Source organism: Lycorma delicatula, chromosome 5 (assembly GCF_047948215.1).
Source record: "Lycorma delicatula isolate Av1 chromosome 5, ASM4794821v1, whole genome shotgun sequence".
NCBI classification, from domain to species: domain Eukaryota; kingdom Metazoa; phylum Arthropoda; class Insecta; order Hemiptera; family Fulgoridae; genus Lycorma; species Lycorma delicatula.
Genome location: NC_134459.1, coordinates 103,562,449 through 103,589,741, shown reverse-complemented (window position 1 = coordinate 103,589,741; position 27,293 = coordinate 103,562,449).

Genomic DNA, 27,293 nt, shown 5'->3' with positions numbered 1-27,293 from the left:
AACACCTCAGTGCACCACCAGTTAGTTACATGATACTGTTTTTTTTTTAACTTTTTAACAAAAAAGAGAAGATATTCTTGGTGTGACACTTTTTTCAGATGATTTATCGGACCCTGTCTACGGCCGAAAAAGTCAGTGAGTAATCGTCACGGATTTCGGAAGTTGAGTGGCTACATTGAACATCTCAATCTAAATAACGTCACAAATTTAAAATAACTTTTCATTGCATTACCTGTTATTCCAGTTACTGTCATAGTAATTTGAATATAATAAATTAAACTTTTGTAAACATTATTACAGTTTTGAGAAGGGTAATAATGTAATAATATTACATTATTACCCTTTTATATAAAAATAGCAACGAGCTAACTTTAACTTGCTTTATTTCCTTCTACACTAACGAATTTCTAGGAGTTTTGACTGTTTCTGGTTACAGTTTTTTTCTGTGTTTATGTACTAGAACTATATGTATTTTGAATCATTCAAAACTAAGTTGATCAAAAATTAGCGAGAATAATGTTAAAGTTACATCACAGTAACTAGTAGTTATATATCATCATGAAATCATAGCAGGTTATAGCATTGGTTAACAGATCAATGTTGTTTAAATAGATAATATTTCCAGAACTATGTTCAATCAAAATATTTATTTTTTTAATATTTGAAATTTCTAAAATATATATAGTTTTAAACTGAGATTCTATTATTAAGATACAAATTTTATTTGAATTAATTGGATTTGAAATCATGATAAATGGTTAAAAGTAATTTTAAAATTTTATTTATTTTTTTGGTTATTCTTATTTAGTCAAATAAGAATGACCATATAAAATGCATTATAAATATAAATAAATTCATTGTTATTTCAAGTGAATTTTGGTTGAGTAGCATTTTTAATGTACTTCAAACCTCCCATTTCGTGCGGGTGACATCAATGATAAATGGATGTTTCACCATTGGGAATAGAAAAAGGTAGGGGTAGGTTGTATAAAGTGCAACACAGAAATCTCACGTAGTTAAAGGTTACAGAAGAGTTGTTACATAATAGAAATGGACTTGGAATTCTTGCTCTGATTACAAGTAGAATGATATTCAGTATTCAGATCATTTTTTTCTTTTTCTACTCATGGGCCGGTTATTTTTTATCACTGTAACCAGTGATTGGAACGGTACTGAACTTTCAGATAAGGACAGTAATAAAAGTGAAAATCTGCTTCGGTTCTATACAGGTGGATAAAAGAGAATTTTTCTCTCTAGCGAAGGTGTAATAAAAAGAATGAAACAACCCACACACTGTCAAAGTCATTCTACTGATTCAGTGTACCTTTATACACATCACTACTAGTTTAACGATATGATATTACATGAATTTTCTACTACTCATCCTGACAAAATAAACGTCCACAGTCTAGGTAAAAATAAAAGAAATTTCTCTTCCACATATTGATAAATTAAAATTTCTTATTTTTTGTGGTATGAAATTAAAAAAAAAATTATTGATCTGTTAAAGGTAAAAGAACTAATATTACATTTACATTTAACTTTCCCGTCTAGATAGCGCTTTAAAAGGGAAAATATTGTAATCGTTACAATTTAGGCATATGCGGCTTTTATGTTTTGAATCCTAAGGAACCCAAAAAAGCGGATTAAAATTTTCTGGGTGTTCGTATGTACTGTACGTGTATGTTCAGTTTTAGACTCTAAATCATCTTATATCTCCAGAATTACTGGACCGATTTTGATCAAACTTTCAGATTACTGTCAGATTACTTCTATGTATGGGGCATTAATGCCATTAAATTTTCAACTTAAAAGATAAAGGGGGTGAGTTCTATAGAGCAAGGTCACCCTCAGTATTTTGAGATTTCGCCAGAATAAGGTCATATTTTTCTTAGTTACATTTTTTAACGATTAAAAAATAACAATATTTACAAAAAAAAAAAAAAAAATTTTTTTAAAATCGCACCTTACCACAAAAAATGATCTAAACTACTGCTATGTTGTGACATCACAGGTGAGTGGTAGAATTAGATAAATTAATAAATGTAAAGTGTAAAATGTAACTCGGTCAAACTGGATCTCGAACTCGATCGCCCGGTTAATTCGATACCTGGTGCGTTAAGCCTCGTTAGTCCTTTTAACTCGATACCTGGTGCGTTAAGCCCCGCGACTACACCAGTCTGCCGACCGAAGAAGCGAAATTTATTCTATGTAAGTTGTGAAATTATATTTAGTTTAGGTATTGCCGACCTTCGTCGCTAGTAACGCTACAAAATTTTGAGCGAATACTGTATTTAATTCGCGAGCGTTTTAGTTTGAATCATTAATTAAATAAATTAAAAAAATATTATATTTAAACGAAATGATAAATGTTTTAAATTAATTTGTGTTTGTAAGCCGTGCATCAGAAACAACCCACAGTTGTAGGACTTTAGACCCGTGACGGGGAAAGAGCAGAAAATTAATTTTGTTTATTTTATCTTATCATAAGTTAAATAAGTTTAATTATTTAGTTAAGTTTAATTATATTATAGTAACAAATTTAGTCTTTTTTTGCTCTATTCAATATAAACTAATTGGAAAGCACTGTGCCACTTTTCATACTAAAACATATGTATACTTGAATATTACATTCAACACAATTAAAACTAAAAATAAAATTGAATAAAATGATACAAAAGATTACCGTTAAATACCATTGTTCTTTTTAGTTGGTGGTGAATTAACCAAGAATTAACTTATGCTTCGTCATGTGGCTGTGATTTGAAGTGATTACGTCATAACAGATCCGCTAATTTCATTCCATACAAAATGAAAGTATTCTTATACTAGTTTCTTTTGATATATTTTTCTTTAATAATAACATATCATTGCATATTAAAATCAAGACCAGGAATATTTGTGTAAAATTGAAGGATGGCTTTAAAATTATAAAGTTTAAGAAATAGATTAGTAGAAATTATTAAAATACTAAAAGAATGCATAAATGATTGATTTTTAATTTTTTTAACGGTTCCAAAAAAAAACATTTATGTATTATAATATTAAAAATGTATTAATCCTTGCAATTACAGTTTAAAACCCAGTTATAATTTTCGTACTTTATTTCTAAGAAAAATAAATCTTATAGCGTAAGAATAAAAATGCCACACCAAAATTTGAACCTGGAACCTTCTGGATGAAGGAGCTAAGATATAACAGCGTTATTGTAGCGGATAAAGGGGTTTTCATATGTGTAAATTTTCAAATAAATTACAAACACAAAAGTATTAATAAATACACGTTAATAAATAAACTAACAAACTAAACAATTTTGTATTAATACAAATTAATAAATAAACTTTTTTGAAATGAAAGACTTCTAAAAAAAATTTACTAATTTAAAACAAATTTTTAAAAATTAATTCAAAATATTTGTATAGTTTTCGAATATTATTGTTGGATATAATTGCCAATAATTTAAACTAATCTTGTTTGGTTTTTATAGTTAAAATAAATTTAACTATAAATCTGTTATTCTAACAATTCTTCTTTTGATTTTTAAATAGTCATTTTTTTTGTACTTTTTACAGATCTCTGCGAAGGGAGAGCTTTGTAACTAAAGCCTCCTACCACAATCGTTGCTCCTAAAGCATCAATTCGACACTGAACAAGGGAATATACATTACGATATAATACCTTTGTCAAATGAGTTTACGCCGTGAGTAAGTTGTTGATGAGATGTAAATTAATAATACATCCAAAATTAACAAAACCGTCTAATGAGTAGATTACATTAAATCTGTACAAGGCCTTCAGATTATAATGCATATATTTTTCCTTTTAAAATTACGGTGTCATATTATAAGTGGTTAAATAACTTATTTCCCCTATTCTTATATCCTGGAAAAAGATGTTAATAAAAAAAAACAAACAAATATTTGACACTTCAAATATCTTCTTCATTGTGTCAAGACCGGGGTAGTAATTTAATAACAAAATATAAACTTTCTGATAAATACATTCATTATCCTAGCTTCACTTTTCATGCTGATTGAGACAACCTCATTTCGTTTATCAGCATATTGTAATTAAACTTTAAATTGCTAATACATTAAAATAAATGTAGGGTGAATGATATTTTTATTTGTAAACTATTTTGGGCAAATATTTAGAAGAATTATTACAAAGATAACGCTTGTTATCCTGTACGAGATAGTGCTGGCGAACTATGTCGTTACCCAAAATGCCTATGATGTTTTATTGTTCATAGTCGATGTTTAATATAAGACTAGATTTTTATGTTAAAACTCCGAATAGTTGGGTAAAATAGTGAAGATGTAAAAAAGGTTTTAATAACATTTTATAAGACATTTTATGGCAATAACGATAAGAGAAATTATTAATTTGTATAATTTTGGTTATACTACTTTTTACTTTATTTTTGTTACGTTAACTTTGTGGTGTCCACCACAGTGGAATTGTGTAAAAAACTGGAGGATCGTATCTCACTTTCAAATGAAATAAGTTTAAATGAAGTGCAGCAAAAAATATATACATGTAATTTAATAGGCGTATAAGGAAGTCATCTGGTGTCCACATCAGATTTTTTATAGGTATATACGTATAACGTAATACACTTTGTGAACGATGGCAATATAATTCTTCTACATGTTCAAATTGACTTTAAAAGTTTTTCTTTTTTTATAAATTATATTTTGCTTATTAAAAATATTCACGTTAGCAATACTAAGACGGTTCGATCTACTGCCTGTCCCGATATGAATACTCAAGTTATGAAATATCGTGCGTGATTACTAAGTGGATGAAATATTTCATTTAAATTTGCTCCTGGTATTTTATTTGTTTGGCGTTAGAAAGAACATACGACATTAAGAATCTCTTCTTCCATCCCGAAAAAAATAACGGTGATGACGTTTACATTTTTATAATCAAATGATTTTTTAATTCTAGATTTGTAATTCATTTAATCGTATTAATTTTACTTTAATTTAATTTTATTCATTTATATTAAAGTACTGGTTCATTAAGTACGAGTATTGTAATGAATTACACTGTGTAATGTTGCCACTGATGTGGGGATATTTAACCTACTTTCAATAATAGATTGTATTTTAGTTTATGCTAAACACAATTCTGATTTGTGATGATTTTGTGGTTCTGATTGCTTTGGGTTCGGAGATACCACCGAAACTCAGTTTTGTAATAAATCTATCGTGATTGAACTTATCATTAATTTTAATTGAATTTATGTATTTTATATGTGTAACTTTCGTTTTTATATATATTCGCACATGATTATTTTACTAAAAACTTCCCGACTCCAAGAAAATGGTTAGAATAAGCAGGTTTTTTCGTAGAATGTATAGGAATCTTTTTTTTTTTTATTTCTCTCACGGGCCAGATCCTGCAGTTAAGTATTCAAGTATTACACAGTCCAGAGGAGTGTCCTTTAATCTAATGGGCCTCCCACGTCTCGGCCTGCCGGCTCAAATCCCCAGAGCAGGATCCACCAGGCCCGGCCATGCCGTCCCTGGGTCCCCTCTCCATTGGCATAAAGACCGAGTCTTTATGCTAATGGGGGACACTCCGAGTGGGGCATCCTTGCCGGCACTCGATGTTTTTCACTCGGGACTGCGAGAGTCCCCGTGCCTCATCGTTACCGCCCACTCGTGCAAGCACGTGCGAACGGCAACTCCGCAGAGAGCTGTCCCTCATCCACGAGCCCCCAATGCTTCTCCTGAAGAACCATCGCCACGAACCTTGTGATGGTATCGAAACTCTTGCGGCTTCACAACATGATGGCGATGATATTCTCTACGCTAAGCGGCTCGATAATTGCTAAGCAAGCTAGGCGGTATTCATCCCACTGCGGGCACCAGAACACCATGTATGCTGGAGTATCCTGGTTGCCGAATACCCCAGGAATCTCTTTAAATTAAACCACATTTACGCATAATTTGGTTCAGAAATGTATGGTAGAAATCAATACAATACATATTATTACATTATAATTACATTATTATTGTAATTATAAATTAAAACAAGAGATTATATGAAAAGGGGTAGTAGATGCTCGGCTGAAAGCACTGTGAAGTTCTTCTTTAACTACACAAGCTATAGATGACCCACTAGATTCGTTTAGTGGTTAAACTTGCATCGCAAATCAGCCAATTTTGAATTCGAGAGTTCTAAGGTTCAACTCCTAGTAAAGGTAGTTGATTTTATACGAATATGAATATTAGACAAGGTATAGATTTAGTCGTATATATCCTTTTTTTGTTCCGGCTATACCTAATTTTCATCCTTTAGTAGTTTTCGTCATCTTCATCATCTTCAGCGCCTTCTTTGTTGCTTTTGTAAATATTATTAATTTAAAAAAAAAAATCGTCAATTTTATCGATATAAAACTTTAAATCTCTGGACGGTAGTTGATTTTATTTACAAAATACTCAGTCTAGTTATGAACTGTTTATTGATTTTTATATATAGATTACTACAGTATTTCTTATAGCATAATATAATATATTAATTTATACCTGGATATAATTTATATTCCAGTTCAATAAACAACAGAATATGTTTGCTTTTTTATAACATTTTTCTCTAAAAAAGAGAAAACAAAAAGAACATTAAAACAAAAGTTTGTGTGCTCTGTACTATTATCTTTATTAAATGAAGTATATTAAAACAAGTTGTGTAAAATTTTAATAAAAAATATAATAATGGAATAATTGGAATTATTTATTACTTCTTTACATGTTTATGAAGCTTGTTAATGTATGGACCGTGTAAAAAACGTTTTCTACACAATGTAGCGTATTTATTTAATTTTACAATTGTTTCAAAGCAGAAGTCAATTTTTATTACTATTATTTTGTTACTACCTATTACTTTATTTGTTTCACATCATAAACGAAGTATAATATACAAAATGAATTCGATACTTTCTTTTGCACAAAGTTGTTTAGAATTCTAATTGTTCTCATAAGAACAGTTTTACTAAGATAACATTGGATTTACTCGTAACAGATTTTTTTTCGTCATTTATATATATTAATTTATACTATGTTTGTTAAATGTTAACTCCGAGCTGTTACGGGTTCAAGTGGCAGTCAGACTCGGCATAATTCAGACACTAAAAAAATTCATTGTCACCAACAGAAAATGTTATTGAGCTTTAGACCGTTGTTACTGTTAAATTAATAAATAAACAAAACAATATATAAGTAATTTATATTTTCTGTGGGTAAACCTTTATAGATTTGTCTTAAATTAGCATTGTAAACTAATTCCATTAGGAGTATTCATTTATTTTAGTACTCTTAAAAATATGATGCTTTGTATTACCGACAATCATAAAAAGATCATCCGATTTTAAAATTTCTTAACTATTCAGCTTTTAAACCGTTTTGATTTAGCAAAATACAGTTTGAAAGAAGGAACTCTCGATTTTCACGAGGTTTTGTCCAGGTAGCACCAATACTTCGTTGACTTCAGTACTAGAAAAATTGGCCAAAACCGCCATTACTATTCAGCGTGATTTCATTATGAATACGGTGCTGAACCTCCTACCACTTAGAGCATTAGGAAATAGTATCAACCATTTAAAGAGACGGGTTTTCTATGTAAGGAGAAACAAATGTAAGGAGATTTGAATACTTGATCGTAGATACTGGTTTTCTTTGGTGGTTGGGTTTCAATTAACCATACATCTCAGGATCAGTCGACCTGAGACTGTACAAGACTTATAGTTCATTTATATTAATACTTATCATCCCCACTCATCCTCTGAAGTAATATTCCAGAGGATAAAGTAATAGAGGATAAATTGAATACTCAATTTGTTCTAGAACATATTTTTTTTTTACATTTTCAGTATTGAAGTAGGATATAATACGATGGGTAATTTAAACACTCATTGAAATGAAGATTTTGGTTATGGTATATTATAGCGAATGGGTCTTATCTAGCCTTTAATCAACTCAAGTTTCTTAAAAACTTGGAAAAGTGCCACCTAACAAAAACGCGTCTTTTGATTGTCTTTTATTAATTAAATAATTTTATTTTTTAGTTACTTATTTAAATAAAGCGTTCTTAATAATAATTTTAATTTGTATTTTCTTTTTGTTTTTCAAAATGTAAATAACTAAATCTTTTTTCTTAAAAAATAAAAAAAATAATATTTTAACGTCAAACATTCTTCCAAGAAATAATAAAAATGTTCCCGCTTACATTAAAGCTGTAAACACAAAATAAGATCGATAGGATTTCTATACAAATATATATATATATATATATATATATATGGTATTATATTCTAGCAAAAATTTTAGTTCATAAAATTATATTGTTTTCTAAAACTAATTAGCGAAAATTAATTCTCTTCTCTTTTACTACCGTTATTCTAATTTTTTCACAAGTTGCTTAGTGATTATCTTATTGCTAAATTTACAATGTTACTGTTACGTTAATAATAAAATTATAAATTTTATTTTATACAAACAACCTATAATCATTTCGGTTATTAATATAACCTCTCTTTCATGTAGTAAATTTTGTTCACTAAATATTTTTGTTATATTATTTAATTAAAAAATATTTCCAGTAATAATTTGCTAAGATAATTGTTGTAGTCTCTTTAATCTCTTCTCTGTTGCTGAAAATGGAGAATTACTCTTTAATTATTAACGGTGGTGCAAACCAAAACAATACGTTAAGAAATACGTTTGAATGTTTTCAAATGAAATGACCATTTAACAACAAACAAAACATTTTAATGAGGTTTCATCATGTTAGCACAATATGATGAAACACATTATTAAATTTAACTTAGATTGGTAAAGAGTAGCATAATTATAGATAATATATAAAATCCCATTATATCTGTTTTATTTACTCAAATTATTACATTTATTCTAAAGACTAGTTCGTTCCTCCGTTTGACAAAATATCTGTTTGAACTATTGCTAATACTTTGTAGAAGACACAACCTTCTACTTTTTACTTCTACTTTTGTAGAAGTTGTGTGGACGATCTTCTACTGCTGAAGGTATTCGTGATGCGAAGGTTTTTCTGACATTTCAAGTCCTACTTTGTGCTTTATAGTGAGATTTATGTCTTATTATTGTGATTTCTAGTTTTCTCGGGTTTTGTGTGTGTGTTGACACGAGCGGACAATTTGTAATTGAATTAGTGTTTCAATGAATAATTATTGTTTCTGTATCATTTGGTATTCTGCCTGACGGGAGGTCTCGTGCGTTACCTCCGTGTCCATCCATTTCTGTCTTAAGCCTTATAATTCGTATTCTTGAAGTTTCCGATCTTCAACCTCATCTTCTCAACTTCTTCGTTCTTCTTTATCGATTCCTTTCTCCTTCTTTCTTTCTTTCCCCTTCAAAAGCAATTGTCAAGATCCGACTTGCTCTAACTACATGTCGTAATCACTTTCTTCTTTTTCGTTTGTGTACTTCCTGCATAAGTAATCTTTCTTTTTTATCCTCTTTCGTACTTCCTCTTTCTTCATTTTATCCGTTCATCTTATATTTTTCACATCCCAATCTCAAAAGTCTCAATCTATCCTCTTTCCTCTTCTGTATCTTCCATGTTTCATTTCCATGTAAGATATTTGATGCACAGCATTTGGCTAAATTCTTCCATAATTTTAATTCCCGACTTTTAAATAATAATTACCTGTTCTTACTGAAGACTTCTTATCGTTGAAGTTCCTTTTATATCCATCGTACTCTTCTAGTCTTCTATCTACATAATCCCCAAGTATCTGCAACTTTTTACTTTTTCTAATATTCCTTCACTTGTTCTTACCACTAAATCCTCTTTGTTGTTTACTTCCATTACTCTAGTTTGTCCTCTATTTATTTTCATTCCATACTCTTTCATTGCTTCCTCCAGGACTGTTAACAATCTTTGCAGAGTATATGTGTCATCAGTGAGAATTATTAAATCATCGGCAAACCTGATGCATCTTATTTTTCGCTCTCCTTCTTTAATTCTTTTCACTTTCTTCTAATATATTTTTTATCATATATTTAATGTAAATGTTGAAAAATGTCGGTGAAACACAGCATCCTTACCTTTGATACATTTTTTCTTTTTTTTTTTTGATTAACCTCCGGGACCACCGTTAGGGAATGCTTCAGAGGATGAGATGAATGATTTGTAGCCTATGTGAAAATGCCATACCTGACCGTGATTCGAACCTGGGAACTCCAGATGAAAGGCCGAAACGATACCATTCGCTCCAAGGAGGCCGGCGCCTTAGAAACTTGTAATGGAGTAACTCCTTATACCGGAGTAGCTCGGTTCCTTCATTCGTTAGCCATTTGCATGTACTAGCAGTTATTCATAAATACAATACTGGCCCCCCTTTCTACCACGGAAAGGTGAATATCACTTTCCCTAAAATAAATTAATAATTAAATTAAACAAAATGAAATTATTCAATAAATTCCAGGAAAGTTTTAAAAAATCGACCAGTATAAAATTGAAAAATAAATAATGTTCATTAAAAACAGAATTAAAGTAATTTTTCGATAGATAAAAATAAAACCCATACAAAATTGAACGGATAATCAATATGTATGAAATACGATAGACAACATCAATATAGTTCCACTAAAAATAAATGTGACATATAGATTATGAATAAAGATAATAAACCACTTAATATCATTAAAAATTATAAAAAAATAAAATAAACGAGCACAATATAAGTATTCTAATAAATAAATAAATAAAAAAAATAGCAACACATGATTTTTTATAAAATAAATATTTTATAAATAACGATATTTTCAAAAAAAATATTGTATCTTTTTATTGCTTTATCATTCTGAGATATGACTACCACTATCAAAATGACAAACTGCATGTGTAATAGTTCAGTGGTACGCTTCTGGTTTTTAATTCACATGAGTGGTATGTAAAAAATAGGTTTTAGAACCGTTGATGTATACAATTTACAAAGAGATCCTAAGATCTCAGAAACGTAGCCTAATTTTAGCCAACTTTTTATTTTATGTTTGAAATGTAAATTTGTTTCAAAAACAAATTATTTTATTTTTATATAAAAAAATCCTTGTAGCAAAGGTAACGGAATATTCAACCATTAAACTAAACTTTAAAATTTAATAATAATGTTTTTATACGTTATTTAACGTATCCGGATCCGGAGTCATTTAATGTATCCGGATGGATAAAAAAGTTTAATTAATTTTATTTAAATTTCTCTCATTTATTTATTTGTTGACTGGATTTGTATGCATACGACCATGCATTATTTAATTTATTCTCGTTTTATTATTTTCAAATCGCTTTATAAACATGAGTTTTCTTTACAATGTGCTACATAATTTATTTATTAGTTTATGTTACAACTTATGTATAGTTGTTTCGTATTATTATTTGCTTTGAGATATCATATAAAATTAAATATCATAGAAAATATGGCTGCTATACTTTTTATATTATATAATTATATTCTTGCTACATAATTAAAAGTTTAAAATAACACAATTAAATTAGCAGTCAATATGAAAAATAATCTTAATTATTTGAATAAAATGTGAGATTCTCTAATGTTTAATGTTAAATTACTGAAATAAAAGATTTTACTTTTTTCTTACACTTTACACTTTATACTTTGATTATATGATGTTAGACTTAACAGATTGTATTTTTAATGCCCTGTAACATTTCATTTTCTAGACAATCGTAAAATAAATCAGATGTTGAGAGGAGTAAAAACAGTTTTTAAATAAAAAAATATTTTAAACTTTAGCTCACATCAAACTCAGTGAAAATGCAGTAAAAAAGGTTAATGGCTCAGAAAAATACGAAAATTATATACTTCACAGTAAAAAGCATCGCTAAACATATAAAATAAATAATAGGTATATAAATTTTGTACTAAATGAAACACATGAAATTGTAGCCTACAAAAATATGTCAATGTCACTAATAACATTACAACAATTCTCCTACAGTAGAATAAATTTGTCGATTCCGTGGCAGGTCAGGGAAAAAATTGGTGTCAAAGATCATCCCAAAAAATCAAATAAGTAAGAAGCACAGACACGTTGTTCTTTGATTAAATATAAGAAAATGTTTTTTACCATAACTTATTGTATGTTTTAGTTATATATAATTTAAAAAATAAAAAAATATGAGTATTTTTGCATATAAAAAAGAAATATAGGAGGAGGTAACCTTTGAAGTTATTATAAGCATATTTATTGTATGTAATTACAAGTTAAACCTATAATATTCAGAGTTGATTACAAGATTTGGTTCGGAATTAAACTATGTCACTGTATTAACATTGATAGTAGCCATAATAAAAAAAAAACTCCACTACCAATCTTATAAATACAGCATTGATAAATCAACAAATAATCGTTGTTCGAAGTCTGTTTACTTGTTACTAGCTAAAAATCCACTTTTTGAATTACATTTGTTGGTTTCTTAGGATTTTGTATTAAAATAAAAATTCAAAGGCATGTTTCAGTACTATAAATCCATAACTCAAAGGAAAACCCACCCTAAGGAACAGCTCTGAACTTAACCTGCTACCCTACCTAGCCTACTAGCCATAAGCAATATTCGTCCTTCTCCTTGGATATTTTACCTTGCAATCTTAAGCTACATAGAATGCTTACGTGTATTCCCCTTCCGCTAACCAGATAATTTCCATAAACTCATGCATACTGTTCAACAAAGCCCAGTTCCTCTCTGCTTTTGAAGTTAAATTTGAAAAATATGGGAATAACCTGTAAGTCTAATAGCTACATTCTTCAGATGGATTCCAGAATGGATTTACAGTTAGCTTGGACAATTCACACCACTTATAGAATTGGAGAGAATGTTACTGGTAAGCCTCTTAAATTTTTGGAGAAAATGTTATTTGTATTGCAAAATATTTAGCTCATCATTAGAAAATCTTTCTTCAAACACGTACTTGAATCCTGGGTAAAAATATTTATTTGTGTAGATGTGATACCTAATGCCTAGAAAGATCCTTGAACCACCCTTTTTAGGCAAAAAAATTGTCCCAGTATTGCGGTTGTTTCATGGGTGGATCATCCTTTCCCAACATCCACCTCTTTTTGTTATCACATTATCTCCATTTGGATTCTGAGGTTATATTTCTGCTTCTTCCAAGCAGAAAAACAATGTATTTTCATTGGAAAGATACATTGTTGAAAGGGTTTCCTAGAACTTGTTTAAGGGCTGTTTTTCCCCAAGGTTACATAATAAGCCCAGTTATTCAAGCGGTTTAAAAATAAAGTTGGACCTAATCTCCCCTGAAATATATAATACCATAGACTTTTGATGACAATTTTTTTTTTAAATTATGGTAAGATAGTTATGAATAATTAGCTGCCATAATAGAAAATAAGTTTTTGAGCATAAGTCCAGAAAATTATTATCTGAAAATTTATGAGATATCTACTACAATATAGCAAATGTTTTTGTTTAGTTGGAGTCTATTTCTAGCTTCATGCCTAAATCCATTTAATTTTTATCATTTTATCTCAGGAAATTTAGTTAAGAGCTAGTTATATGTAAAACTTTCAACATTATAAAGTATTCTTTTAATCTGCTAGTCATTTGCTTATTTCAGTTATCAATTTTTCTTAGAATCATTGCTTATTTCTAATCATTCTACAAGAGGAAGAATACAAGTAAACTAAAAATATATTTTACCACTGAGGGGTAATGTTTTATCTAAATAAGTTCATTTAATTTACTAACTGCGATAAATCTACAAAAGAATTCTTATGATGATACAAAAGTAGAATGAAAACTGGTATAGTACATGATAATATATTCTATATGATATTTACTTGTCCTTGTTAAAGAATCTAGAACAACTACTTACTGCTGATGGCCCATTTGTAACATGTTAGTTATATATAAAGGAATCATATTTTAAAAAAAAGAATCATTTAAGAAACAGTCTTATGTTATAAATATTTGTATAGATCTATAAAAACCTGTATAAATGAGTAAAAGACTGTATGTATATTGCTCATAAATATTTAAGATTTCTCTCTGTACCCCTTGCCTTAAAGATGTAGGATTTACCTGGAGTTAAAAGCAGTATTTTATGCTTTTTCATTTTATCTAGTTATTTATTCTTTTTAATGTAATCTCTATTATATGCACCAAAACTATTTCTTACATCATCAATTTTATACTACAGCATTTCATTCTTTTTCAGTTCATTTTTCATTAATTTTATCATAGTGATGGAGCTGAGCTGGGAATAGTATATTCAGAGTTATTTAACGATTCAATTTTTATACAAAGTATGTGAAGAGATTAATCTGATTTCATTATATAAAAACTGTATAACATTGTTAAGTTTTATATAAAATAGCATTTTATTAATGTTTCATATTGTGAAAAAGAATATCATTATAAAATTTTAATGAAAAATGTGGAAAAATATGACGTAAAAAAATTAGGTTAATCAACAATCTATCTGATTAAGTAATTTACAGATTCTATTTAGTTTTTAATGGTGTTATTAAACTGTAAAAAAAAGTAACAGCTTTAAAAAAATTACTTATTGATAGGTATAAAAAACTGATTAATAAATAATGTCTTTTCTGTTTGGATTTTATTTAATCATTCAACTACTGATTTCCTTAAAATAGACTACTTATTAATAAAATCAGACTACTTATCAATAAAATAAAATGACTCAAAGGCTATTATTGTATTCAGAAAATTATATACTTATAATTATATACTTATTATGTATAAGGTATTTAATTTCAAAAGTGGAGAACACATTATCAGCATCATCAGCTAGTGTTTTGCTTGGTGTAAGTCCTTGATGCCTCCAATGTCTCCATTTATCCCTATCCGTAGACTTCTTTTTCGACTTTTTCATCTTCTTGGTGAAAAAAACTAATCCTGGTTTTCAATTTTTACTTCATCAACGAGTATTAGCTTCATTCATCCTTATTCATCCTCACTTCCTTTGTTCTTTTTCTGATCCTTCCAATGTAGTATGAAAAACTCCACTCTCTCTAATCACATGTTAAACCAGTTTACTTTATCTTTATGTACTTCCCACATAAGTGCTCAATTTGCTCTAATCCAAGTTAATTACTTCTGCACTCTTCACTTTATCTATTCATCTAACTCTCTCTTATCTTCTCCATATCTACATCTCAGATCTCTATCCAGTTCCTATTTTCCTTACTTGTACATGCTTAACGTCCATAAAAACTCCTTCATATGTAGCATTTGGTCAGTGTCTTTAATTTTAAGTTCAGATCTCTGCTGCATAGTAATTTCCTGTTCTTACTGAAGAGGATTTCTGATGCCATTTGTTACTCTTCCTTTTATTTCCATTGCTTTACTCCGGTCCTCTATCACCATAGTTCCTAAACATCTGCAATTTCTTAGTTCTGTATAGTTTTTATGTATAACACGATGTTGTTATTGAAGCAACATTTGGTTTAAATACCAACACCTCATTTAAAATCCTAATCTGTTGCCCCTTCCATCCCTTAACCCTAAATCAAATTTTTCTACACACTTCCCTCTTTACCATCACTCACCACAGCATTCCAATCTCCCATCAGTACATTTCAGCAATTCTTTTCTAATATTATTACACTTACAATTCTATTAATAGCTTTTATATTTATGGTTTCAGAAAAAAATTATTTTCAATTTTTTCTTGTATCCCCTTTTTCACTTCAGTTCTGGAAGTTGTATTAAATAATTTTCAAACTGATTGGTAGCTTATGTCTGTTAGGAAAGAGTTATGAAGTTGTTCTTTAGAGCCTAAGTTTTATCTATTTTCAATGGAATTGCTTGTTCAGTACTTAGTTAATTTTTGGTGTGCTCTTTTTCATCTGTTTCTACATTCAAATGTTTAGCTTTAACACATCCTAAATTATGTGCTTCATATATTTCATTATTTTTACTCTTTCATATTTTTAACCTCTACATTTTTTTTTACAACCAAATTGTACTAACCTAAGATGCCGTAATACATTAACCCACTGACTTATGCTCATTTGTGTATGTGCCAACCAAATTCTCTTTTTTCAAATAAAATCTTAAAAGCAACATAAAATTTACTTAAAACCTCCTCAATTCCAACTCTTAAGTATCTACTTATCCATTATGAAATATTGTATACCTGTTTCTTAAAAGAATTTTGATGATGAAGGAACTTGAGAGTTATATGGTCTAACAGGTTCATGATCTGAATATCAAGTCAAAAATTTATGTTGCAGGTTGAATAAATTATTTATCATTGGAGCTACCAGCAAACTTAGTTATCATATTATAAACAATATTTTATGAGAATCACTATATAGTTGTTTATAAAATTGATGATAAAAGATAAAATTCTTAGCAAAAGAAATTACTGAGTTTAACAAAGCTAACATTTGATTGAAAATAGCATAATGAGGAATTAAATATTAAGATAGAAAAACACGTTGCATGAAACATCGAAAACATTTTTATTTAGGTAATAAAACTAAAAAAAAAAAAATTAATAAAAATGAAGTAATAAGGACATGAAAACAGACAAGCATGATGTACTAAGTAAAATTAAGTCTTTAGCATCAAATAAGCGTTAGAAATAGTCTAGGTATTAGAAATAATCTCTTAAAAATATTATTCAGATGTAGCAAGCAGTCTATGGTAGTGAAAGATGGTCAATGGAGAAACCAGAAAGGAAAAAGTAGAGAATTAAGTGATGAAAGTCTCACAAGAGAGTATTAAAAGTCAGGTGGGTTGGTAAAGTATAAAAACAGAAGTTTTAAGAGGATTAGAACGGAAAATCTTGTCGAAGAATTTTTAAAAATGTTAATAAGAACACATCAGTTTGCCTTGTAGTAAGAAATTAAAAGATAAGTCATAAGAAAATGACAGTGTGCCATGTAGTAAGATATTTAAGTTAATTTTTTAATAGATATTATATAAAGATTTAAACCTGCAAGGAAATCAAAGATTAGATTTTTTTAATAAATTGATTTAGGCGGTATGATATATTTAATGTATGAAGTAATTTGAGAATAAGAAGTTATTATAGAAGACGAAAAGGGAATAGCATCAAACCATTGAAATAGATGTGACAAAAATAAAAATAAAATATTTTTTCCGTTAGTTTTTATCTATTAATTACACTAGTCAATATAAAATTTGTGTCTAACACATTTCACAACTTTTCTCACTGTAATGTGGGTGCTGATATAAAATATGCTATTGAAATTGTACTACCATGAAAAAGGTTTTCGTAAATCATAAATTTTTAAAAGTTTTTATAATAAACTCCTTTTGATCAACTACTGGTTACAGTTAAGAATAGTTTGTGTATTTTTACTTTTAATAATATGTATACATGCTTAATAAAGAAAAAATAAATAAATATATACACTGTATCATAAAAGTAGATACGTACAAACATGTCTGTATGATATCACACAGACATCTGTTGTTGCCTACTACAGAGCTTAAAATCTTATTCAATCTAGTTTCACTTATCTATACAGAGTGTTGTGTTTCATAGGGTTATTAGTGTTTAGCTATATTTTCATCAATTCTTTATAATACAAAAGTGATTTTTTTTCATATTTATTTACTACAACAAAAGTAAGCTTTTGCAGGCTTCTACAAAAGTACATGGATGTTCAAATCATCCACACAATTTTTGTTACATCTGTGGCAAATTTATGCCCAAATCTCAAAAAAAGAGTATTTCTGAATTAATAAAACAGCTTATAAATTTTATTTTGATTGTGCTCTTGTGGATCAAGATTAAATCTGGGCCCTCATATTTTTTTGCATACTGTGCTCAGTAACTCTAACTGAATAGTTGAAAGGGAAATGATGAGCCATGCTCTTTGTTGTACCAGTGGTTTGGCATGAACCTAAGGACTACTTCACTGGCTACTATTTTTGTATGACAAATATATTTGGATCTTCATTCAAATATAGAAAGTTCATAAAATATGCAGATGTATCCTCAGCTCTAAATACAGTACCACATGGAGAAGATTTACTTGTATTTGTACCATCATCTAATCCGACATTGCAAGAAGAAGAATCTGAAGATGAAGCAGATGATATAAAGTATCATCTGCTTATGTTTTCTCATCTTCTGTATCTGATGAAAAATACCCCATTTAATTTAACAATATGAACTTAATGAATTTGTGATTTAAAGTTATCAAAGCAGCAAGCTGAACTTCTGTCTACAGAAATACAAAAATCGAAGTATTTTTAATATCCAATAAGAATTAGGTGGGAATATGCATGTTTCAAAATAGCAGGAAATATTGATATTAACAATAAACAGATTGGAGAAATAAACCTAATAACCCGATAACACACTAACATGCTCTTTTATACTGGTCATTTTAAACATTCTCCATATTAACATATTTTACATAATAAAAATGTAAGTATTATTGTTTATAACTATAGATATAAATTATAGATATAATCAGCCTAACTTAACCTACACTCGCTTAGCTCACTAACTTCGACTAATTAACCAAACTTAAGTGATTTTAAAACATATCTATGAAGTTTTTCTCGTGAAATAATTTCTGTAACTGACCAATATTTATTGATTTTTGCTATGATGTGAATAATGAAATTTTTTATTTTGTTTAATTACGCGTTTAATATATTTTAATGATAACATTTTCTGTTTTGTTTAATTATATTTGAAATAATTATTGTTTTATTGTTCAGTTATTGTTATTATTATTATTATTATTATTTGAATGACAATGTTTGAGTATTTAATTCCCCTATAACAAATGTTTCTTTCAATATAATTTGTTTACGTTGAATTTTAATTTTTTTATTTTGAAACATGCATATTCTCACCTAATATGCATGTATTAAAATACAATACAACTAAAATAAACATGTATAATAACAATCTAATTCACCTAATTCTTATTGAATATAAAAAATACATCGGTTTTTGTCCGATTGGTTAAAAACTTAAGTGGTTTTTTTTTGCGGAGTGGAATTCCGAAAAAGATCCAGTTGATTTTTTTTCATTACCTTTATTAATAAATGTTCTAAAAATTAATCTTTCTACAAGTTTTGATAATAAAATTTACCCATTTGTTAGTAATTTAACAAATTTATTAAAGTTTAAACTTTAAAATACATGTTTTACATCATCAAATTTTTCTGTTTTACGGTGGATATAATGAAAACTACGGAAGGACAGCCCTGGGACCTGTCTTATTTGATTAGTTTAACAAACATACGAAACCGTCAAGTTTAACCCTTATATAAAGTATTACAAATTTTAGTACGACCTCGTTTGACCGGGAGAACTGATATCCGGGCGAAATATTTTTGCTATCCGTAACTCGATAACAAAGCGTTTTCAGACATATGTTTGTATGAACTTTTTCTCTTATTTCAAGCTCTAGAATTAGTTACCAAATTATTTCCCATTACTCCTGAGTTACTCTGTACAATTCTAAGTTATTTAATTCATATATATATATATATATATATATATATATATATGTACACACATAGCTTATATATAAAACAAGAGTAAGACAGGGGCTCTACAAGAGTAAGGGGCTATACTGGATCCTTATTTCCTTACAATAAAAACAATTGTATTCTTCTCTCTTTTGACTCACTCATTCTCTCCCTCTCTCGCCCCCTCTCTTTGCCAATGACTCTGTTTATCAGTGTATCTCCTTTTCGTTACAAAATCGAGTGGAGAAGGCTGTGAGAGAAAAATATCTCATCACCACGAGCTATTTTAAACTAACGTGTTTTGCATCAATTTCCATAAAATATTAACATAGCTTGAATATGGAATAGCTCTCTGATGATTGAACAATATTGTATTTTGTTTTCATGTTTTGTCCGTAATTCTAATAACGATGTTTTAAAGATTATTATTATTTTGTATATACATAATTTTATTTAACTAAAAAAAAAATAAAATAAATGAATAAAAATTGTATTTTAATTTTTAAATACATTATAGATTCAAAGATTTAGAATATCAAGATAAAATAAATAAAACTTGTTATTCGACCAATTTTACGATACTATTTATGTGAAGTTTACAACTGAGTGTAGGTAGATAAAAATAGAAAAAAATAGTCAAGGAAAATAACTTTAGAAACAATATTATTTTAATTTCACGTTTTATTTATTGATTTTATAAATTGTAGGATAGACATCGAATATTATTGTATTTAAAAATAAAAGGAGACTCTTTTTTTTTAAATTTCCTTTGAATTCCTTAACTTATTTCCTTTGAATGATTTAACCTATGTAAAAGTATTCACGGATTAAACTAAAAGAGATATATGTGACTAAGTATTTTTTTATGATAAAATTCTGTACTGTTTATAAAATTCTATCAAATCGATATATGTGGAGTCCTACAGAAATATCTCAGAATTGGAATAAAATGTGCAGGACCGCCTAGATATGAAGATGAAAGGCCACCGAATGAAGCCTAGATGAAAATGAAGAAAATTTCTCAAGAAGTGTTGAAAAAAGAATGGCAGGGGAAAGATCTTGATGGATAGTATGACGTCAGGATGGATGAACCAGGCGTTAATAAGATTTGCACAGTATTATGGCTTCATAGAGGAGGACTAAAGGTTGAAATGGAAGCCCACAGGATCAGGCGCTGAAGACAAGAGATTACGAAAAATACATTATGGAAATAAGAAAGGATGACAAATGTAGACTGTGCAGGACCTACTCCGAAACTATAGATTATCTCATATCAGAATGCCCGCAGCTGACAAAATTCGAATAACTGCAAATGTATAATAAAATATGTGACTACCTTCCCTAGGCCATGTATAGAGAACTCCACATACCGTTTAATGCGAAGAAATGGTACCAGTATTTGCCACAACGGGTAGTCATAAACAACAGAAATACGATCATGTATGATATGACAGTACACACACATCGACAGTTGAATGCTAATAGATCCGATATAGTACAGAAGTATCACGAAGAGCGGAATGCGGTGCTAATTTCACATAAAAAATTGCCGAGAAAAAATAAAAATATCAGAATCTCACAATCGAGGTCACCAGAATAAGGTGCATAAAACAAAGATAGTGCAGATAGATATCGGGGCCCTTGGAATGATCCCTTAAGGCCAGAAAAAAGATTTGAAGAAACCGCAGGAAAAAAAATTGAAGAAAGTGCCAGGAAATTTAAGACTAGAGGATGTTCAAGACATAGCGCCTAATGGTACAGCCCATGTCCTGAGAAGAGCGTTGAATACGTGTGTTTCCGTGAGTTTTAAAACGCTTGTGTGATTTAACCCTACGGGAAGGAGGTATTAGCGATCATTCCCCATACGCGCTGGTTGCGCGCCGAAGAGTGACCGATCCCTACCGGACTTAGTCGCTTCACAAGTCCGTGAAAAAAAATACTAATGACCCGGACAAAATTCAACCATACGTTTATGCAGTAACATCTACTCACACGTCCGGGACGGGCAACAGTATGGTACTTCGGTACTTTCACTTATGTCGGCCAACGGGGCAATGGTTTTGCTCAGGAACTCTTTGTGGAGTATGGATTGGCGGACCCGGGATGTACCCAGATTATTGCAGTTGTTTCTCTTGGTTTCGCTGTTTGCAGCAAGGGTGGGGGCATGACCGTGATCTGTCTTTACATCGCTAGGCGGAGCGTGAACGGGAAGTGCTTTTCCCTTTACTTGGTTGTGGGCCTTGGTTGAGGGTGAGCTGATGTGAGCTAGCCGAAGTCATGCGCCTCTCAGTGTGAAAGAGTCAATTTGGTTCTTGGCAGGGATTGTTCCTTGGGTAAGGGTATCGAAGATCTTATTGCTACATGCGAGCCCTGGGATATCGGTATAGTGGGCCTGGACCTTTGTTAAATCAAAGGGGGGCCGGCCGCTGACGGGAGAACCCAGGCAAGATCCATGATTCGGGGTTCGCCCAACCATCCCTCCACCCTCATCTTGCGATGTATTTTCTGGCGAAAATTTTATATATGTAAATGTCAACTTCCACAATTTCCGTGGTAGACAGTCCTCGTAAAAACCTTCGTCTTAGAGAACGTTAGACTTCACAAGCGAAGGGGAGAAAAATTTAGATTTCACGAACATTGAGAAGACGGATCGACCCAAGTTTCGACCGAAACGCAACGCAACGCAGTAACACCAAACTATTTGGTTATCAAGAGAAATGAAGGATATTTTGGCAAGAAGAGTCCATTAGTGATAGCTCGAAGCATCACGGAGACTGCTGGAGGACTAGTAAAAGAGGTTAGGAAGACTGCTGTAGGACTGTTCGTTGAAACCTTCGAGGATTTACAATCGTCACGGCTACTGAAGACAAAAAATATTAGAGTCTGAAGCCAAAGTAGAAATTGAAAGATAAAAATATTAGAAAAAGATTTAGGAAAAAGAAAAATGGAGTCCTAAAAGCACTGAGGTCTTTAAGTGAGAGGGCGAGGATATCAGTCGCCCAACACCCTTTGATGTTTTGGATCATATGCATCGAATCTGTCGAGATTCTATGCATGATAGCGGCTGAGATAGTGCAGTCAGTAGTGCTTCAGAGTCGTCTGAAGCATTACTGACTGCACCAACTGAGCCGCTAACATCTGATGTCAGTAGGGAAGCATCCTGTCTGGTTTACTGGAGAGATCTATGATTCCATCTCCGAGGTCTGATACACTGGAATTCGACATCGAGGCCTTCAGAAAGATGGAAAAAGGAAGTAAGAAAGGATAGCCTAAGGGTAAACCTAGGCAATAGACATATAAATATAAATAGTTTTATGAACCTCTGATGAATTTAACGAAAGGATCATTCTTTTAATAACTGCATGATTCTGTTCGAGTTTTGATAGATCTGACATTTCTTTTTGAAATGAGTTATACGTTTTTAAATGGCAAGGGCCCTTTACACCCTTCTCATATTGTGTTTTTTGTTGTTATTTTTTGGGTTTTAATATCCTTTGGCAAGTCTATTTTTAGATGATCTATTTTGACAAAACTAGTCTTATGACTACATCACTAGTATTTTTTTTTCTGTACAAATGGAAGAGCGACACAAACTGGCTCGTTGAGAACAAGTGGCAGTAACCAGACTCAGAATCGGTCCGTACGAATAAGAAATTTGTATTAGTTAACAGGCGAAGAAAGACCAATGTGGAATATATCTAATAAACAACTCGCTATCCAGCATCTGCTCGAAGAGTTTATAATATATGAGAATCTCAAAAAGAGGTATGAACTAAGAAATAATATTGCTGCTTAATTATAAATCAACAAAAGAAGAAAAGACAGTTGCTTACGTACATGCCAGCGTACTGTTTACAAGCTTATGAAGTCGATGAGTAAGTTTAATTAAGAATCTTCTAAGTGAAGGTGCGAACATAGATTTTCTTAGTTCATGTTATTATCAAGACTTTTCGTATTTTATTTATTACTCTAGTGTTTAATGTTTTTATTTTTTAAATATTTTTATGTAAATGTCAGGGCCCTTTAAACCCTGTAATTGTTATATGTCTGAATTTTATTTTAATTATTTGATGCTATGTTTATTTTTATGTTTTTAAAAATAATGTAAGGATCCTTTACACCCTTAAATCTGACGATCCTGCTGGTGACTGCTGATTTAGAATTCTTTTTTTAATAAATTTGACAAGGGCTAATCACCTTAGAATACGATACCCATATAGGCAAAAAAAAAAAAAAAAATGAAGAAAAACAAGAAGGAATAAAATTTTATCATAGAGATAATATTAAAACTGGGGACAATTATTAGGGTAATATTTATCTTTGGAAAATTATAATTTAAAAACAATTTTCTTTTCGTATAGTGTAGTTTATACAAGTGTTTTTTACAGAATAATTCACCTCTCTATCACAATTGTGTGAAAATAAAACAGAACTTTAAACGTTTGTATAAACTCTCTTTGAAGTGAGGCTAAAGTAAAACGTCACATCATTAGGTTTTTCAAAAGAAAGCTTTTTGATATAATAAACATTGTTACTATATTTACTGTGTAACTGAATATTTATCATCTGCTTCCTCTTTTTTTTTCTTTACTATTTGGAAAAATATTTGCAAAAACTTAAATTTCAGTTGATCTGTAAACTAGATTTAACCTGGATAAGCATCAACATATATTTGTTTAATGTTATTTCCTAGGCTTCAATCAACGTTTTTTGTTTGACTATATCATTAATAAGTTTAGATTCAAACAATAGCTTGTCTCAAACCTTCTCTTTTCAGCATTTACAAATATTTCGGCTTTATTATTCTATACTTATTTTAAAAAAGTAAAAAGATAATCACTGAGAATATCTTACGTATTCATTTTTAGGAATTTTTTTCAACTAAATTTGAACCACGATCTTACAGTATTATCAAAAAGGTGCAGAAACATTTGATTAATAAAAGTAAATATGAAAGAAAACGTAAATCACTAAGATATACATCTTCTGGGAGATATATTTATCTCCCAGATAAATATTGTTTAATTATAAACAATGGGTTTTTAAAGATTAACACAAAATTAAATGAATATTTTCAATTCTAATTTCTTTTTAAAACCTTTCCTAACGGCAGAGTATTAGGGTCACTACTTTTGGGGAAATTTGAACTCCACTTTAAACAGAAAAAAATATTATACTCGTAAAATATTAGGAAAAATCCTCAATGAAAGACAAGATATAATGCAGGTAGCGTTTCTTCCGTTAATGAAACTTGCGGCCACCCAACTTCTTTGACATCATATTGACAATTTAATCTCGACACCATAGAAGGTGTCGAACAAATTAAATTTCATATAAATTATACATACGTAAAGACATTGATTTCCAAATTTTTTTATAACGGTTTTGTTAAGGTTGATCTAACAAATTTAGGTCAAATATTAAATTTATTACTATATTTCATTAAAAAATTGGGTGAAGGAAACACGAGTACTTTACAATGTTAGGTATTACAACAAAAAAATTGAAAATTGTGCTTTTTCAGAAAAAAAAATTATTTTCAAATTATCAGTCAGAAGCCTTTTCTGGATTCTCTGCAGGTCGTCCAGATATGATTGAGTTCATGTAAACTCTCTTGTTCCAAGTCTGAGATTAGTTTTTATAAATTTTCTACGTAAATTGATAATTGTTGAAAAGCACTGTATAAAAACTATACTATACCGTAACTTAAAACTATACTAAACTATAAATAATGTGAACAGATTTTCCTAAAAACCTGTCCGGGTGTAATTTTTCGCATTCCGAAAACATTTCATTTATACTGCTAATTTAAAAATATCTTTTTTCTTTTTTTGTAAAATAAAATCCGGAACCACCTCCAGAACCACGGTTAGGTATTATGAATGCAAATTAAGTGTAGTCTTGTACAGTCTCAAGTCGATCGTTCCTGAGATGTGTGGTTAATTGAAACCCAACCACCAAAGAACACAGAAATCAAATATCTGCAGGTATACGTGTGTTGAGAATGACTAAATCGAAATGTACAAACTTATGCTAGGAATATGGTAGTGTTTTATATTGTTTCCTTCTTATTTTACCTGTATTCTGAGATACAATCAGAGAAGACCTTCATAATGTCAAAGCCGGGATTACACTAAATGAAGAAATATTAAAAATTGTGAATTCTTTTAAAAAACTTTTCTTGAAGGTGGTTACAAATTTGGGATTGTTGCGCTGTAATGTATTTTTTGTATTACTGTACGTCGGGAAATAATGGGCACGAAGGAAGGAATAACCAAACGTTTTCAGGAATTTTAGATGTGGGTGCATCGCAGGATATTTAGTTTTATATGTAGAATGTGTAAAAAAGTATACAAATTTAGGCTATATAATGGGAAACTGAAAAATATAGTCTCTTATCAAATATTTTGCAGCGGACAGTGATTGAACAGATAGTGTTGGTTGGTTTGCTTGGCATTTCTCCCGCCACCACCTCATTCGGTTACCCTAAAGCATAAGACCGAATGAATGTCTCCACAAGAAACGGCTACTGAGCCACGAAACAGTTTAGTGATTGGTGTCCTAACTAGCTCCTAGAACTAACTTAAAAGCGTGAGCGGAATGAGCGTGGTACCATAAACCACTCGCTTGCATGTCCCATCGCCCACTTGTCATATATAACTAAAATGGGTAGGCGCACCCCGTCAACTACTAAAACGTATATGACTATCAATAATTAATTTATCTCGTCAAAGACAGCAATTAGCTGCCAAGCCTAGGCCGCTGAATGCCAGAAAGTAAGTACCTGTCCCCCATTAAAGCGCTTGGAGCCTTAATCTGGCTGCTAGCCAGGCATATCTCTCGGTTAGCTTCCTACAGCAGCGCGGTATGAGTCTTTTCCCTTAGGTAAACTACTGATGTCGGTTGAACAGAGCAACCGCATCAAGGAACTCCCACACGGTCAGACAATGCGGCTCTCGCCAGATTGACTCGCTGCTTGTGAGTGGCCAATTTTCTCCTTGACCTCTAAGTTCTAGGATGGCCTGAGTTCTGGCCCCTTCCCCAAGAGCTGGGCAGTCGAACATCATGTGTTCGTTTGACTGGACCTTCCCACAGACGCACAGTTCATCAGCTGCCAAGAGGAACCGAAACAAATATTGGTTTAAATTTACATGTTTGGTGAGCACTCGGGCTCCCGTTACCCTTAAAAACGAAGGAGAGGCATATCATCCCCCCGGATCCTGTATAAATCTATACAAGGACCTTCCCTTAGTCGTGGCGTGCCATTCTTGCTGCTATGCTTTCATGCTTTCCAACATGAATAGATGAAAGATATTCCGGCTTACATGTAGGTGAGAATTAACACGATGACATCCAAAATCTGAAACGGATCAACACAAGAAAATATAATTGGGGTACTGATTATAAAAAAAAGATTTCCTATTTAAAGAAGAACAGGAATTCTGATATTTTGTAAAGTTTTATTTTTATTTCTTTCTTTGTTCTACCGCTGAAAATCTCATTTATCGAATTCGTATTTTTTGGAAACTTTTTACTTACTGCACAATATACGACGCTAAATAGGTTTTATTAGCATATTTCCTAGAAATAAACGTACAGGCCTTTCTGCCAAATAAAATTTCCTATTAGAAACTCAAAAGCTTTGTATTTGATATAATTAATTCAAGAAGACAACTAATTTTTGTGGTGCATTTCTCAATTTTTGTGTGACTGAGTAGTATACAGTGTAGGTAATAATTTTAGCAAATTGCATTTTTCAGTTCCTTTTCTTAAGC